Source organism: Haliotis rufescens, unplaced genomic scaffold, assembly GCF_023055435.1.
Source record: "Haliotis rufescens isolate VD_foot unplaced genomic scaffold, xgHalRufe1.0.p SCAF_13, whole genome shotgun sequence".
Classification (NCBI taxonomy): Eukaryota; Metazoa; Mollusca; class Gastropoda; order Lepetellida; family Haliotidae; genus Haliotis; species Haliotis rufescens.
In genome coordinates, this window is record NW_025963813.1 from 34,661,841 (window position 1) to 34,678,148 (window position 16,308).

Consider the following 16,308-nt stretch of genomic DNA (forward strand, 5'->3'; position numbering starts at 1 on the left):
CTGATATGGTCTGTTGGTCCAGAAGGACCAGGCCGTCTTTAGGATAGCAGTAGGTTTCAAAATCAATCGTAAGACACGTTGAAACGTTGAAGTCAATCTTGAAGTCCTTGTCAGCTTTTGATATCTTGTACCTGGAATAATATTATTGGTTGGTTAGTCTCGATGGGTATATGGGTTTCGCCCGTTTATTTAAAATGTCTTCATCAGTGAGGGTATTTCACGGACGTCTTGACAGCTAGCGACGTCTACACATGCAAAGGTTCCGCTCTTGCTCTGATAACCTGCATTTGCTCGGTGTTCACTTTCGAGTGAGTGAGTGAGTTGGGTTTAACGCCGCTTTTAACAGTATTCCAGTTATATCACGGCGTGTCAGCTTAATGTGGGAGGAAAGCCCGAAGTGATGCAGGTCTCAGACGTTTACCACTTCGGTGAAACCCACGAGGACGGGTATGGTGCTGACAAACCTAGAAACATAATCGGGGCGAACCGGGATTCCAGTCAACAGTCATAGGTTTCTGGCGTGCCCAAGGGACGCAACTCTGTACAGCGAATCGCGGCGCCATAAACGACTGGGCCACCCGTGCCCCCGTTCACTTTCGAGATGATATGACCATACCAGTGTCTTCGTATTGGTGCGGGGGGCACGGATGGCCCAGTCGTCTAAGGCGCAGCGATTCGCTGTGCAGAGTTGCGTCCCTTGGGCACGCCAGAAACCTATGATTGTGGGTTCGAATCCCGGTTCGCCCCAATTATGTTTCTAGGTTTGTCAGCACCATACCCGTGCTCGTGGGTTTCACCGAAGCGGTAAACGTACTCGTATTGTTGCGACGTTTGGCATTTCCAAGCAGGGACATGACTATTGTTACCTTGTCTATCTGCAGGATACACGGCACAAATGTAACCAATCGGAAACGCGTGTCTTAAGGGAAGGAGTTGACATGGGGTCTGGAGTGGTGTCCAGGGTTATTGCAAGATTGTGTAAATACTTGTACCTGATGCCTGTTTAATAGTGCTAGCACTGTGAGTTACAATACCAAAGTTTAACATGAATATCTCGCGCATACACAGTATACTCACTTCGAGCTTACTAAATCTTGTTTTATCCCCTTAAAGCCCTGCGCTAGGCAGGGTAACAACAAGTATCACATTTTGCGTATTTTGGGCCAATGGATCGAACACCAACCTTCATCTATGCGGGGAGTGAATCCACTACACCACGTTGTTTTATAAATACAAGGTATGATAAGATGCGTTATCACAAGATGTAAGTGAGTGAGTGAGTAAGGTTTTACGCCGCTTTGAACATGTCAGTTATATTGAGGCATGTCAACTTGATGTATGTGGAGAGCTCAGAAATATGTGTGAACCAGTTACACCAGTAGTTTGTAGAAATACAATGACAAACGAGCCCCAGAGGCCCAGAGGCCCTGATCAATCAGACCACGCGTCATGACAAGTCGACCCAAGTCTGCTGGCGGTTACGACACAAATGGATAACTGGGTATGTGATTGTCTTGGAGACAGATAACATGTTCAGCCAACGTTTCAAGGCAGACAATTTGTTTCTTTGGAAATAACCAAACAATTATTTCAGGTGACTCAAAACTAATGTTTCAGAGTGAGTGAGTGAGTATGGTTTTACGCCACTTTCGGCAATATTCCAGCAATATCACGGCGGGGGACACCAGAAATGGGCTCCACACACTGTACCCATGTCGGGAATCGGACCCAGGTCTTCGTCGTGACGAGCGAACGCTTTAACCACAAGGCTACGCGACTGCCCCCATGTTTCAGAACAAGCAGCATAACCAGAGAACGACTTTTCAAAGAATCTTGTGACAATAGCATTTTTAGGAAGATATTGTTTTAGAAAATGCACCTCCACTCCCAGAATATCAACAGATTGGCTTCTCAGAACCTACTCGGATACTCCAAGGATAATAGGGGGACACGGGTAGCCCAGTTGACTGTACAGAGTTGCGTCAGAAACCTTTGATTGTGGGTTCGAATCCCGGTTCGCCCCGATTATGTTTCTAGGTTTGTCAGCACCATACCCGTGCTCGTGGGTTTCACCGAAGTGGTAAACGTCTCAACGTCTCAGACCTGCATCACTTCGGGCTTTCCTCCCACATTAAGCTGACACGCCTTGATATAACTGGAATTTTGTTAAAAGCGGCGTTAAACTCAACTCACTCACTCACTCACTCACTCACTCACTCCAAGGGTTATACATACTGAAGGTAGACCGGTGTACTGTTCCCCTTTCCTACTTCAAGGACAGCGTCGGTGCCTGCAACAAAAGTACAAGGGGTGTTTATGTACAACTCACTAGGACACAGGTCAATAGGGCATGCTGAGGTTCAATCTGAACGTACTTTGACACTGTTGTTTCAGGATCATTTCACTTATACAGCGACCTGCATCACATGTGTGTGTGGCTGTTTGTCGCAGTCCGGACTAATGCCGATTTATAGTGCTAGCTCACTGATATACCATACCGCAGTTTAACATGAATACCCCACTCAGACACAGTATACTGACTCCAAGCCGACCAGTCCTTGTTTAGCCCCTTAGTACTGAGCGCTAAGCGCCAGGCAGGGTAACAACAAGTTTCCATCTTTTAACGTCTTGTGGTATGACGCGGCGGGATATCGAACACCTGACTTTTCTCCGGGCGGACGCTCTTCCACTAGACAACGGAGGCGGTCCTCACAGAAGTCTTTGTTTTATCCCCATTATTCCGAGCAACAGGGAAAGTAACAATATGTATCTTCATATTTTAAAGGTTTGAAGCGGCCTAGGGATCGAATAACCGGTCTACGGCTCAAGGCTATAGTAACACTTAATTTAGGGTGAAGCGGAATGAACCAACGGAGGATGTAAAATCGTTCCATTAATAGAGTGTACGGTTTGCAGCTGTCTGCATAGAGAGGAGGGACTCGACATCACCAGGTTGCGTCTGCCTAAAGTAGGTGTGTTTGTTCCTTTAACGCCGCACTCAGCAATATTGCAACTACATGACGCCTGGTTGTTAATAATCGAGTATGGGCTGACCATCCATGACTGATATCAGGATCAAGGACCCACGCCTGCAGGGTACGTTGACACGTTACGAACCAGTTCATACAGCCAGACCACCCGACCTATTACGTTGCCCCTTATGACCATCGTAGATTCTGTTTCAACCCTGAATCCTTACATGTTCCTAATTTAGTAGCTTCTTAATACCAATAGGGTGCTCAGGGCACTTCCACAAAGGGATCTTAGCTCTGCGACTACGGTAAGTCACTGTTAAAGTATAGGTGAGGTGAGGGTTTAATGGGGTTTAACGTCGCATCCAAGATTATTGCACTTATATAGCGACGTGAATGTACGTGTGTGTGTTTGTGTGGCTGCTTGTACTAGTCCGGACTGATGCCGATTTATAGTGTTAGCCCACTGAGATACCATGCCGCAGTTTAACATGAATATCCCACTCAGACACAGTATACTGACTCCGAGCCGACCAGTCCTTGTTTTAGCCCCTTAATGCCGAGCGCCAGACAGGGTAACAACAAGTACCATCTTTTAACGTCTTTTGGTATGACGCGGTCGGTGATCGAACCTTCCGGACCTTCCGCTCTCCGGGCGGACGCTCTACCACTAGACCACGGAGGCGGTCCGTTTAAAGTATAGGAGTTACCTTTGCGCTAAGACGGCTTTGTGGAACGGGGCCAAGGATTCATTTTATCCTGGTCTCACATAGCCTGCCTGAAGTTGTTTCTTCTACGGGATTATATGAAGGATTTACATAATGGTGCAGCATCATGCCGTGAAACAAATTCCGTCACATAATTTCCTTACCCCAGTTATAGGCCAACAGCTTTTCTGTATGCTTGTATTTCCCATAGCCGATTTCAACGGTGAGTTCACAGGGATCAAAATCAAGGAACACCGGCAGGTTCACAACCGGTGGCGTCCTGAACAAGACCATGTCAAACGTGTAATTAACACAGCAGTGGACGCCACCGCAGGTCAGTTGACACGGGGTGGATTCGAACCCTTCTGGCAATGGAACTGAGGGTGTGTATTTCGGTTTTGCCGTTGTGCACTCTGAAAAAGGAAATCGACAGGACACAAGTAGCAAAACGTCAACGAAGAAGTTAGCAAGTCAGTATTCTGTGTCGGTTCATATCGCCTGAGCCTAAATATGAATAATGTATATAGTGATCGTAATGAGATGGCTTCGGTTTTTAGAGTCCTGTTGGTGGACTACCTCCCAAAGACGAGATTTAGCCAATATCATGCTAATCTGCTCATGCAACGGCGTAAGAATATATAGGCGAAACTCTCGGAAGTATCTCAAGGTGTTGTTCGACCATATATATATTGCATGGCTGCAATGCATTGCATGACTTTGAACTCATTGAACATCCTCCGTATTCACCAGATTTGGCACCGTCAGATATCCACCTCTTCACAAACGTAAAGGATGAATTGTCTGACAAGCATTATGCGCATGCATTTCTGCTTTGGAGGACCTTTCACACCACCAGGAGGAAGCAGTTTATACCAGTCGGACCTAGTGTCTCCATCATCGTCGGCAGTAGTGTGTGGACCTCGAAGAGGTTTATGTTGAAAAGGAATTTGCAAGGAACTCCATCAGAGCTCAGAACGTTTCAGCCAGCCGTCCGGATTAGAGATTTTTAACTGTTTATCATTCTCCTCCCCTGACATCGAATAGATCTACAGACGCATTTTCATATCAGTGTCTCTCTAAATAATATAAGTAAAGCATCCCGTATTAAAAGCAAAAAAAGAATAAGATGCTTACGTCGTTTTCTGGATGACAACGAAGGTAAAGTACACTCTCCCTCTGTGAAAACCTCCTGAAAAATAATTATTATTACTATTATTTACAGATTAAAATTAAAAAAATGCGGCAAAGAGGGTTTGGGTGATCCTGGCACAGTCAAGCTGGTTTAGGCTCATCATCAGCTCAGGGTACTTGCCCGCTCTACAAGCAGCCCAGACAGCGAATGGGACTTCTCCCAGGGAGAGCTGCATGACAAACGCACCCAGGACTTTTCAGAGAATGTGAAGACTCCCCAACACTGCAGCCTTCTGCATTACCCAGATTGTCAGATGTATTCCTGGTAGCAAACCCGAGCACTCTCCCAATGTCAGTCAACAGATTGGGAGGCACCAAACCTAAGGCACCGAGAACAATGGGGAGTAGGGTTGTAAGCGGTGACATTACGTAAGCAAGGTCCGCATATTTGTTTTTCCTGAGTCTTGTCAATCACATTAGTGTCAAAAGGGAAAAATTCAATGATATAATTGATTTCATTGGATTTATCAAAAAGGACCAGGTGATGTTTGTTGGCCTGGATATGTGTCAGAATGTATAGGGGCCTCTTCCAAAGAATGTCATAGTTATCATTTTCCATGACGCCCTATTCATATCCTGGGGACCTGTGACGATCCGGGGTAGAATAGGTCTTCAGTGACCCATGCTGGTCGTAAGAGGCGACTTGCGGGATCGGGTGGTCAGACTCGCTGACTTGGTTGAAGCATGTCATCGTGTCCCAATTGCGTGAGTCGATGATCATGATGTCAATCACTGGATTGTCTGGTCCAGATTTTTTACAGACCGCCGTCATATAGCTTGAATATTGCTGAGGTCGGCGTTAAACAAAAAACAACAAAACAAACAAACATATCCTGGGTCGTACCATGGATGGACAATCATAATGATATTCTTTCAGGGTGCCGGTCAACATTTGTCCTTTGTTACACCCCTTCCATTCCTGTTATAGCAATGTGATGGTGGAAGAACAGTCACTCCAACCTACCTTCAGCCCTAATGTGTCTATCACATAGTCTGTCGCTGCCTTGTTCAACTTCCCTCCCATGCTTGCCGCTATTGACATAAACGTGGTGTTCCCTGTGACGGAAGACATGGACGCATTTAAACACAGAGTCGGCTATTCATTCAACAAAGTTTCGGCAACAATTTAGTGATTTTACCACCCATTACTTTGATTACGGGCTACATTGGGCTTTTATACACTGGTCCTCTGATGGCAAAAAACACACGTGCGTGTATCATGCTTCGACTTGTTAACACGGGAGAAACCTTTGATTGTGGGTTCGAATCCCCGTTCGCCCCGATTATGTTTCTAGGTTTGTCAGCACCATACCCGTGCTCGTGGCTTTCACCGAAGTGGTAAACGTCTGAGACCTGCATCACTTCGGGCTTTCCTCCCACATTAAGCTGACACGCCGTGATATAACTGGAATGCTGTTAAAAGCGGCGTTAAACCCAACTCACTCATACACTCACTTGGTTGATGCACGTCATCGATACCAAATTGCGTGGATCGATGCTCATGATGTCAATCACCGGATTGTGTGGTCCAGACTCGAATATTTACAGACCGCCGTCATATAGCCGAGATATTGCTAAGTTCGGCGTTAAACAACAAACAAACAAACAAAACAAACCTGTTAAGAAACTGGGATTAAAAAGGTAAGAGTTTTGTGCACTCGGCTATCTATGCAGTATGCGTGATGGAAGATGATTATTCTCACCTGCAAGATGGGTCTGGCCTTGGCATTTGGGTATGGGCAGTTCAACATCATTGAAGAACATGGCGTCCAGAATAGGAGCCTCTTCTCCAATATCAACCTTCAACCCGATTGACAATCTAAAGTTCTCTTGAAACTCATCCAGACCAACCTTGTACCTGTGGTAGAAGTCACAAACTTACATCGCACGGCACAACACTCCTTATACAACGGTGACCTATAAAATCCGGCCGTCGTTCCACAAAGCGACCGTAGCGCTAAGACGATCGCAACTCCTATGCTTTAACACAGGCTCACGATGGTCGTAGCGCTACAGTCGCCTTGGTGAACGGGCCCCAGAAGCTAAAATAGTAACACCTTGCTACTGGCATCATGGATTATGTGAAGGGTTGTCCCTAGATTGAGTGAGTTTGGTTTAACTCCGCTTTTAACAGTATTCCAGTTATATCACGGCGTGTCAGCTTAATGTGGGAGGAAAGCCCAACGTGATGCAGGTCTCAGACGTTTACCACTTCGGTGAAACCCACGAGCACGGGTATGGTGCTGACAAACCTAGAAACATAATTGGGGCGAACCGGGATTCGAACCCACAATCATAGGTTTCTGGCGTCCCCAAGGGACAAGATTACACGGTACGTATGTTTTACTATCAATACATACTCACAACCACAGTCAAACACATGAAATATTAGTTTTTAAATTTTTCGTTCATAGATGTGATCGTAAATTGAGTGTATCAAGCGTAATTAAATGTCTTCGAGAAGGACAATGTTAGCTGTATTAATATACCTGATGCCGACGTTATCATTCAGCTTGTAGATCATCGGTGTGCCTGAAAAAATCCAAAGTAATGTTGTCAAGGCGAAGAAAAAGTTACCAAAAGGAAACCTCCGTTTTCATTGGAGCTGCATATTTTTCATGACGTGTCGTTGAATATACAAGTCATACATCCCCTTAAAGAGGATGTCATCAATGCGATTGTAATATCGGCAAGGATAGAATTGACATATTTTTCGGTGTTTCAGCTTACAATATACGTGTGATATGTGCTTAGTCAATGTCCGATGGAACTGAAGTTAAAGTTAACAACATAATACAAACTCTGTATCACCAATTATTGCAAACTAAGCGCATAAATATGTGCGTTGCTTACGAGGGAAACACTGTCTGTTTTATGTTATGTGTAATATTATATATTTTTCATTCTCATTGTTCGAGTGTCACAGTCAAAAGTCTCTTTTCAGCAACTTGCAGAATGTTTCAGCATCACATTGGACATCCTATTGCATTTTATTGGTGAGGTGAGGTGAGGTGAGGTGAGGTGAGGTGAGGTGAGGTGAGGTGAGGTGAAATGGGGTTTAACGTCGCATCCAAGATTATTGCACTTATATAGCGACGTGCATGCACGTGTATGTACGTGTGTGTTGTTGCTTGTACTAGTCCGGACTGATGCCGATTTATAGTGCTAGCACACTGAGATACCATGCCGCAGTTTAACATGAATACCCCACTCAGACACAGTATACTGACTCCGAGCCGACCAGTCCTTGTTGCAGCCCCTTAATGCCGAGCGCCAGACAGGGTAACAACAAGTACCATCTTTTAACGTCTTTTGGTATGACGCGGTCGGGGATCGAACCCCGGACCTTCCACTCTCCGGGCGGACGCTCTACCACTAGACCACGGAGGCGGTCTGCATTTTATTGAGATGACGCATTCATTCTCACAGAGCAGAGAACCTACCCCACTCGTATCCCAGCAGAGAAAAGTTTACAATGCATTCCTCGAAGCCAATGATGAGTCCAAGGACGCAGGGTTTGGTGTCGACAAATAAGGAGACTGTCTTGCTGAATCCCAGCTGCGGGAGAGCGAGGTCGGTGCACACGTCTATTCGCATACAGTCGCTCGTCAGCTTCACGTACACCATGTTGGCGATCTTTTCGATGGGGATGGGTGGGAGAGTCACAGGTCTGCCGTCGTACTTGCAGCCTGAAATGTTCAGTGGTCGTTACACAACAGCATGTTCCCTATTCAGATACTGCTACAAAAACGACATCGTGAACGGTTGATGCCTTTATAATGTTACCACTTACTATCTCGAAATCGCGATTTGAGTGAGTGAGTATGGTTTTACGTCGAGTTCGATTCCCGATTCCCGGCAATGTTTCAGGTGTCCCGCGACGTGATATTCCAGCAATATCACGTCGGGGACGCCAGAAATGGGGTTCACACCCTGTACCAATGTCGGGATTCGAACCCGGGTCTTCGGCGTGACGAGCGAACGGTTAAACCACTTAGCTACCCGACCGCCCCTATATCGATTTGAAGACATGCTGATTGTGAAACTCATGTTGATCCTGTGAAAATGTCGACATATTGATGGATGTCACACTCTCTACAAAAGTGTAATGTTATAGCGTCTGTGATGAAACAATATATACTCACCGTCAAATTAAATGAAACGCGAAACATAGAAACATATAGAGAGGTATGTACGTTGAGAAGAGATGTTTCCAATATGTACCACTTAATGACAAAACTAACAATCAGTCAAGTTTTACTAAGTGTCTTTATTCTTATCACGATATCCTGCACATGATTTCCAGACTTTACACGCAAATCCTGCACGAGACATATGGTGCATATCGAGTCATGGATCTATGACGTCACATGTGATGCGTTCATGAGCGTCGGTTTTATGCAACATACCAGTATGTTCTTTTGTGCATCGAACCAATCAAATGTCTCTTGAATATGAGTAATTCTTCATATATTAACCAACATGAATGGTTTTCGCTTTTCCTTTGTCTGTAAAGTATATGTCCCTTGTAGATAAGACCTACTCAACACAAAGTAAAAAACCTGCTGCACATACAAAACAAGGCCTGTTACACGAAAACACGAGACCTGATCCACGTACAACACAAAACCTGATCCACGTACAACACACGACCTTCTCGCACACAACACAAGACTTGCTCCACATACAACACAAGACCTGATGCACGTAGAACACAACGCCTGTTCCGCATACAATAGAAGACCTGATCTACGACAACGAGAGACCTGCTCCGATACAACACAAGACCTGATCCACGTACAACACGAGACCTGATCCACGTACAACACGAGACCTGATCCACGTACAACACGAGACCTGATCCACGTACAACACGAGACCTGATCCACGTACAACACGAGACCTGATCCACGTACAACACACGACCTGATCCACGTACAACACAAGGCCTGATCCACGTACAACACAAGACCTGATCAACATACAACACAAAACCTGATCCACGTACAACACAAAACCTGATCCGCGTTCAACACAAGACCTGATCCACGTACAACACAAGACAAGATCCACGTACAAAACGAGACCTGATCCGCGTACAACACGAGACCTGATCCACGTACAACACGAGACCTTATCCACATACAACACAAAACCTGATCTCCGTTCAACACACGACCTTCTCGCACACAATACAAGACCTGCTCCGCATACAACACAAGACCTGATCCACGTACAACACAAGACCTGATCCACGTACAACAAGAGACCTGATCCACGTACAACACGAGACCTGATCCACGTACAACACGAGACCTGATCCACGTACAACACGAGACTTGCTCAACATACAACACGAGACCTGATCCACGTACAACACGAGACCTGATCCACGTACAACACGAGACCTACTTTTGTGGATGTCCAGGAGCCTCTGCACCAGCTCCTCTCGGGTTCCGCTTGTGTCACTTCCTTCTTTCTGCAGCTCCTTCTTCAGCATGTGGTCAGTCATACGCTTTGGGCGAGAGCAAGGTATCGTTTTGCCGGGAGCCTAGATAAAGACAGCGTCTGTGGTTTTAACGGAGTAACTGATTGACGTGATATCAATGTTGGAAATGTACAGAAAAGATTAATCGTGGTTATGCGTTTGGGTTTGCCTCCTGTGGACTTTGTTTCAATATCAAGCTGTCACGCCTAGAAATACCTGCATAAATGCGGCACAAAACCCAACTCATTCACTCACTCACACATTATAATACACTCACATCCGGGGAAATGCACGGTAGAGCTGTCAGAAGGTGATCTATTCCCTCCTTGGCCAATCGGAATGCTGTGTCCTTAAGCCTTGTCTTCAGCTTTCCAAAGTCTAACAACGACTTGAAGTCGACTGGAACACAGATCGATTATAAATTCACAATACAGCGACAAAGAAACCTCATTTCCATAACCATTAGACATCTAAGGCCATTGTAGGTGAGGTAAAATGGGGTTTAACGTCCCGTTCAAGATTATTGCACTAATATAGCGACTGGCGTGCAAGCGGATGTACATGTGTGGCTGCTTGTACTTGTCCGGACCAATGCCGAGTTTTTGTGCTAGCCGACTGAGATACCATGCCGCAGTTTAATCTTGGACGCGAGGCTAAACCCAATTTAACCTCATCTCACCTCACTGATAGTCGGTTATGTAATGTCCAGTTTACTTACTGTCCGGCCAGGTCATCGTGCCGTCGGGGTTGCACAAGGGCAGAGGAGTGACGGCCTTATCCAAGATGTAGAAAAAGCCCTGACATTTATCCAGGCTGCTGACTGAGCAAAATCCAGCTCCAAAGGAAGCAAGCATGGCGTTGCCACTTTTCTCCAACTTGAATCTTGAAGAAATCAGATCAGAATATGGCAATGAGAAATACAATACATATACGACGGCAGAAATAGGATAATTATTACACAAAAGGGCGGTGAAATCCCCTTTTTACCTGGGTCCCTGGGGACAATACAAAATGCATCGATTTATGATAGTGCCATGCCAGACCACTTCTAGTGTATATTATGTCGGGAGATCCATATAGAGTAACTGGCGTTTGGATTAAGAACCTTGAACGATGCCAACAATCCTCGAAACTTCTCTTAAGCCCTGTTGGTTTTACGCCACTTTTAGCAATATTCCAGCAATATCTGGGACACCAGAAATGGGCTTCACGCATTGCACCCATGTCGGGAATCGAACCCAGGTCTTCGGCGGGACGAGCGAACTCTTTAACCACTAGGCTACCCGACCGCCCCTGGAAATCATGTGTGTCACTGATGTGCCTCTGTAGTAAATATGTTATACTCAACTGTAATATGTTGGTACTAGCGTTTCCGATTACATTGTTCACTGTAGAAACAACGGTTCAGAGCTGGGTTGGTCATAGTAATAATTCTATACTTTTTGTATTACTAAAGGCGAGACCCGTGATGATCCGGGTTAGAACAGGTCTTCAGCAACCCATGCTTGCCGTAAAAGACGCTAATGCTTGTCATAAGAGGCGACTAACGGGATCGGATGGTCGGGATCGGATGGTCAGTCTCGCTGACTTGGTTGATGCATGTTATTGTATCCCGATTTCGTGGATCGATGCTCATGATGTCAAGCACTGGATTGTCTGGTCCAGACTCAATTGTTTACAGACCGCCGTCATATAGCTGGACTATTGCTGTGTGCGGCGTAAAACAACAAACAAACAAAACAAAAATCATGAGTTGAACGCTCAGTAGTCAGACACTCTTAAGTGAGATGCACGTTCGAATATTTGCAGACCGCCGTCATGTAGCTGGAATATTGCTAAGTGCGGCGTTAAACAACAAACAAACAAAACAAAAATTATGAGTTGAACGCTCAGTAGTCAGACACTCGGACGTGAGCTGCACGTTCGATTATTTACAGCTGGAATATTCCTGAGTGCGGCGTTAAACAACAAACAAACCCCTAAAACCAAAATTAAAGGCGACGCCGGACATATAGAGGTCCGCTACAAAGGGTTTTGATAACTAGTCCTTGACGAGACTGACAGCCAGACAGTAGACGTCATCACATACCTTATTATCAACTCTATCCCGCCAAGCACCTCGAGCACCAAGCCCGTCTGGATCTTCTGATCAAGCCCTGAAATGTATGTTGTATAATATATAACAAAGTACATGTGGTTATCAAATGCCAGGTTGTTCATTATATTTCTCAGAATAATGGATGTATAAACTGTAATAATTGATGATCCTCCGTTCCTCAGCAACCAAGCGCCCTGCAAACATGAGTCACACATGCCCCGAAACCCGCACCCGACTCCGACTACCCAAAACCTACCCGCCAACCCACCCATCCGCCCACCCACCACCAAACTATCGAGTCATTATCTCTTTAACCCGCGGCCCCATTCGTCATATCGCTCGTTGTGACGTAAAAGATATGACGTCACACTCGTATATAGACACGCGCCAAATTCCAAGCTCTCTGTCGCCTCCAAAATCTAAATACATTCTCTGTGTAGATTCCTATCGTCTTTTCTACAAGAAATGTGTTGCCGCACATCCTTTGAATATTGTAGTAACGGCAATAGACATTTTGTAACCTGTAAATGTAGGTATAGTTATTTAAATACATTTACCGACAATGGCTGAAAAAAGTACTATTCTATGCATAGCTTCCGTAGTGATGCCGCACAATAGAAGGCTTTATTGTGATTTAATAGCCTCTGATTAACCAGTCAGAATCGAGTCATTTCCAAATTCATGGTAGATTAATGATTATTGTTTGTCTCATTTCAATTGATCCAAATCGCGAGTTGCTATTTTGCTGTCATAATGTTCAATAGCACACATGGTGCTATTAGAATTTAATAGTATCCATTAGGCTTTTCTTATGATTAACTGTCCAAATTTATATGTCATGATCACGAGTCACTTCTATAACACTAGTTCAGTGAGGAACTAGATTAAAGTGTCAATGAAATACTGTCTATAATTGAACTTATCGATTTTGTGAAAAAGCATTAATCTCATTAAAATCAGATCTTAGTTCTCGCTATCGCTAAACAAAGATCTGAGGACATCCCATTACGGGTCACGTCAGAACGACCTTTCATCCGACCAACCAAAGCGTCGCTTACCAGATCATGAAAATGACAGTCGGGATGTGTTTTCTAATCATGCAACCTCGAAAACGTTAACACGGGGTATTCCGAACGACAGTTACGGCCCGTACGACTGAATCCGTCAAAACTATCATCTGCCTCTCGCTTCCATGGGATAAACATTTGAACGGTGGGGGCGTTGTACAGTACGTGGGCAGAACTGTCATACAATCGCAACCATATACTAGACATTCCGGAAGGTTCATTTGTTCAGTTTTCAAAATGTTAATCGAGAACTGTGTCAACATATTTTTCAAGCGTAGTCTGAAATGGTAGTCGCCAGGTTGAAACGAGTGCCGTAAAGCTCGAGAAAGCGGCTTTCTAATTGGCTGATATTGACTTCTTGTTATTCGCTCCAGTGTTCGGTCAAAGTTCGCAAAAGGTCGTTCTGACGTGACCCATAATGGGATGTCCTCATATCTTCGTTTAGCTGCAGCGAGAACTTAGATCTGATTTTAATGAGATTGGTAAAAAAGGTACATAGTGTCCATTATGTTGGCGTCGTACAGAATCTTAAATGTGAGTGAGTGACAGCATGACCATGGTTAACGTCGCTTTGACCCGTATTTGAGTAATACCACAGCGTGTCAGCTTGATGTGGGAAGAAAGCCCAAGAGATGCAGGTCTTTGATGTTTACCATTTTAGTGAAACCCACGAGCCATGATATGGTGCTGACAAACCCAGAAACACATTCAGGGCGAACGGAACTACTTCCACGCGAGTTGCATGTATATATATCTCCGAGCAGGTTTCATAATAATATTATTATGCACAATCAGAATCGAGCATGCAAGTGTGTCGTGAAACAATTCGAAATATCCTAATGTAAGATTAAGACTGCTTACCTGAGAACATATTGTTGAAACCAAAATTTGGAAGTTTGAATGTCTTTTTGAAGGTGCCTGCGCCAAGATGGAAAGCCATGGCACACGGATCGAATCTGGCGAAGACTTTGTATGTGAGTCTGAACATGAACACCTTAAAGTAGATGCAACACTCCACTCCCAGACACATGTTGTCGAATGTACAAAATATGTTCTTCGGCATCGCGATATTCCACAGTGGACACACTGAAAATGAAAACGAACCCTTACAAGTATGTACACACGTATTTGATGTGAGGATATTGGCAGGTGGTTGGTAGGTGTATCTGAGTAGAAGTTTGGACACACCGTTTGAAACCTCATCCTGAGTATATATTTGAATCCAGTATTTGAACGTCCCGTCTGCGTAACTGACAGCGTTTGTCATATGCCATGGAGTTTGAATGACACCTGTCAAAGCTCAGATGAATATATGAATGATATAACAGAACACATTTTCAGTGAATTAATTTCATATCCTTTTTAAGTCAGGTACCGTTTTAAAAAAAATCCATACACGACAAAGACCTAAGTTCCAGTTCTAAATTTGTTATTAAGATTTTTATGCTCCCAGCCGTTGAATGCTTCCATTCGGTACGAGAGTACAAGACTGTACACAGGGAACAAAACTTGATTAAATGTTTGCTCGTCACGTTAAAACAAATCCGGGTTCGATTTTTCAAATGGTTTCACTGTGTCAACCTGATCTCGTCTTGTGCTGCCGTGGTAGTGTTGGGTTACAGTGGCGATGAGGTGGTTATGTGTTAGTCTATCCTCTAACGTATTATATATATATACAATACTAACTAGTAGACGGAGTGGTCAGAACTTTGATCATGTCCTCTCTGGAGCCAAGGGCTTTCTTGCCTCGATCCCTGAGTTCCGCCCGGAGCTGTTTGTCTGTGTACTGGAAGGGGTTCATGCATGGCTTGGCGTCCATCATCATCTGCCGGCGACACAGACGCTCAGTTACAACGTGATATGTGTGCTTTAAACATGATATGTGTGCTTTAAACATGATATGTGTGCTTTAAACATGATATTTCTGCTTTAAACATCATATGTGTGCTTTATACATGATATTTCTGCTTTAAACATCATGTGTGCTTTATCCATGATATTTCTGCTTTAAACATCATGTGTGCTTTAAACATGATATGTGTGCTTTATACATGATATTTCTGCTTTAAACATCATGTGTGCTTTATCCATGATATGTGTGCTTTATACATGATATTTCTGCTTTAAACATCATGTGTGCTTTATCCATGATATGTTTGCTTTAAGCATGATATGTGTGCTTTATACATGATATTTCTGCTTTAAACATCATGTGTGCTTTAAACATCATATGTGTGCTTTATACATGATATTTCTGCTTTAAACATCATGTGTGCTTTATCCATGATATGTTTGCTTTAAGCATGATATGTGTGCTTTATACATGATATTTCTGCTTTAAACATCATGTGTGCTTTAAACATCATATGTGTGCTTTATACATGATATTTCTGCTTTAAACATCATGTGTGCTTTATCCATGATATGTTTGCTTTAAGCATGATATGTGTGCTTTAAGCATGATATGTGTGCTTTAAGCATGATATGTGTGCTTTAAGCATGATATGTGTGCTTTAAACATGATATTTCTGCTTTAAACATGATACGTGTGCTTTAAACATATGTTTGCTTTAAACATGATACGTGTGCTTTATACATGATATGTGTGCTTTAAACATATGTTTGCTTTAAACATATGTGTGCTTTATACATGATATGTGTGCTTTAAACATGATATGTGTGCTTTAAACATGATATGTGTGCTTTAAACATGATATTTGTGCTTTAAACATGATACGTGTGCTTTAAACATATGTTTGCTTTAAACATGACATGTGTGCTTTAA